Source organism: Mandrillus leucophaeus, unplaced genomic scaffold, assembly GCF_000951045.1.
Source record: "Mandrillus leucophaeus isolate KB7577 unplaced genomic scaffold, Mleu.le_1.0 Scaffold94, whole genome shotgun sequence".
Taxonomy (NCBI): Eukaryota; Metazoa; Chordata; class Mammalia; order Primates; family Cercopithecidae; genus Mandrillus; species Mandrillus leucophaeus.
In genome coordinates this window covers 3,243,181-3,245,918 of record NW_012110252.1, presented here as the reverse complement: position 1 = coordinate 3,245,918, position 2,738 = coordinate 3,243,181, and the positions used below count along the sequence as shown (strand labels likewise).

The 2,738-nt window shown below is 37.0% G+C and overlaps 1 protein-coding gene across 3 annotated transcripts in view; it reads right to left on the bottom strand.

Annotated features, from left to right (window-relative positions):
- Positions 1-2,738, bottom strand: part of NCKAP5 (NCK-associated protein 5) — a 904,755-nt gene that overhangs the window by 721,831 nt on the left and 180,186 nt on the right. The window lies entirely within an intron of this gene.

Here is a 2,738-nt window from a genome sequence, read left to right as displayed (position 1 = left end):
GCACCTTGGTATTATCAGACATTGTGGCTTGGGAGCCAAATTGTCTCCAATTTCCAGATAATGCAGTGACTTAAAGAGTCCTCTCTAAAGTGCAAAGCAGGCAATCTTTTTTGTCCTTTGTGCATTTCTCACATCTTACAAGTGCCCCACTTCAATATTCCTGTGTGCCACCTACCCCCATATCTGTCTCACCCTATATCACTATTCTTTATAATTTATTCTGGGCTTAGTTTTGTTACTACACTGAAATCTTATGCATAATTATGTGAGGTTGCTATGGAGATTTTGTGTGATTTGTCATGAGAAAAACCTATTGTGCTTGAGATAATTCTCCATACTAATGACTCAGGAATCCATTTTTTTTGCCTATATTTTCTCTGGAATTATAACCAACTGCATACATTTGAATACCTATAAGCAAAAGTTATTTTATAAATAACATAAGCAGAAAAAAGTTATTGAATTCACCATTAAAGTGAAGCACTTTAGTGCAACTAGTTCAATTTCTCATGATTTAGAAAGAACTTCTAATATAACTCTTTTTGAATACCAGCTGAACTCTTGCCTGAATCCTTTTGGAAGAGACCCTGAAGAAGTTATTCTATAATCACATCTCTTAAAATTCCGTCACTAATAATATATATTTGGCTATACAGTAACTTGAAAATGTAATTTTGGAGAATCTGTGAAACTATTGTGCAAAATTAAGAGAAGATATATCCACCTTATTCATAAATATTTATTCATAATTCTTCTATTATACAGACTTTTTAGAGGTGAGAACTGAGGGAGAAATTGATTATTTGGCATTAGTCAAAGGCAATTCAGACTAAAGACTGTGATTGAACAATAGCAGATAAATATCACACCACATAACAAAGTCATGATTTTATACCTCTCTTGCCTGACTGCCCCACCACCAACCTAGGATGAGGAAAAGCATGAAATATCATGAGACAATGCACATGAATCTCTCCTTTAGCCCCCAGGTCAGCAAAGCTAATTTCAGGATCATGATTGATTTTTAGAGAGAAACATTCCCAAGTCAAGTAGGTAGAAGGTTCCCAAGCAGGCAGAAGAGAATTGTGATGAATTCAGCAGCTTGTCATCAGGAAAGTGGCATCCAGAGGATAAATTTAGAAGTTAAGAAGTAAAATCTCAAATCAAAGGCAGACTAATTATAGAAATATTTTCTAGGCAACTATTTGTCTGAAAACACAACTAAATTACCAATCAATTCTGGAAAGAGTGTGTGGTTTTCACTCATGATAATTTGTTGCCATGGGTACCCAGTGTAGAAATCTAACAGGAACAGAGATAGCAAGCAAGGTGAAGAGAGAGAGGGACTGAGTGAGATGCTCTGGAACAGGAAGATCATAGTCAGTGTTTGCGTGACAAAGGACTCCAATTCAGTCGACTATCTGGTAAGTCTGGACAGCAAAGGAATCCTTTCATTGTCCCCATGGGAGCACAGTGAAGTACCTTCCTCCCAGAAGCTGAGAATAGTCTCTACTGGACATGCAAGTCAGTGTCTGAAAAGTATCAGAGCAGGTGATAGATCTTAAGAGATTATTACCTATACTCCAATTGAATCAAAGGGAGAGGAGTTTCTGGAAACAATGAATGATCATTTAGGGAGGAAAGTGGGAGAACGCTTTTGTAAGAAAACAAAAGGAAAATAAAACCTGCCTTAAAAGGCTGGTGAATAGAAGGTCATGGCTAATCAAATTAGAGCAAAGAAGGAATTTAGCTTCAGCAACTGGAACCAACACATGGTTTGAAAGTTTTCCCATTTAAAAAAAAGTACTAGTATATAGGGATGACTCACATGATAGGTGCAAGAAAGCAATGGGCAGACACAAGCAGGAGACAAGGGCCTATGCTGGTAACTGGAGAATTCTTACTGAGGTCTTTAGAGGAAGTCATGGGCTCCTACCACAGGGTTAACCAGAGGTTGTGACTTTTCTAAGATAATGCATCAGAGATGAGAGGAGGAGCTTCACCAGCCCACAACCAACATGCCCTACTTCCAATTCACAGAAACTTGCAGTGAGATCTCCAGTGGCTTTGGAATTCTGCATAGAAAGCTAAAGAATGCAAGAGCCTAAGTAGCCATATCCAGTTGAAGAATAGGTAAAAGGGAAATGAGGGCAATTTGGAGAGTAAGAAGATGTCAAAGTATTTGGTTGTCTTGATCAATATTCCTTAAGCAGGGCTGCAAAGATAGATCCTTAGGGATTTCCTCATGACCCAAAGTCCTATTTTCATGGTTTCACAAAGTCTCAATAGATATCTTTAAACTTTTAATCTCATTTCAGCATTAAAATAAACACTAAGCATATTCTAAAGGCATTAATGAACGACCTTTGACTGAATACTGCCATGTGGTCCAGTGTTCTTTGAATTTTTATTTATGATGCTCTTGTTAAAGCGAAGAAAACAGACTTGAGCTTAATGGATAAATGGTATATTCCTGTCACAAGAAAAGGTCAAAATGATATAATTACATGTTAAACTAATAGTTTGTAGCTTGATGGGTTGAACATTGAAAAGACAATTGGGTTGTCATCCATTACAAGCGTCTACAGGACAGCCAAACTCAGAAGAACCTACTCCTAGTAGAAAAGACCATTAACAAATATGCAAGTTGCAAATAAGTCTAGCAAATGTCATAGCAAAATAGCACCATCTGTCATATTAAATCCAGTTCACATGTTTGATTTTTATTGGTTTTATAG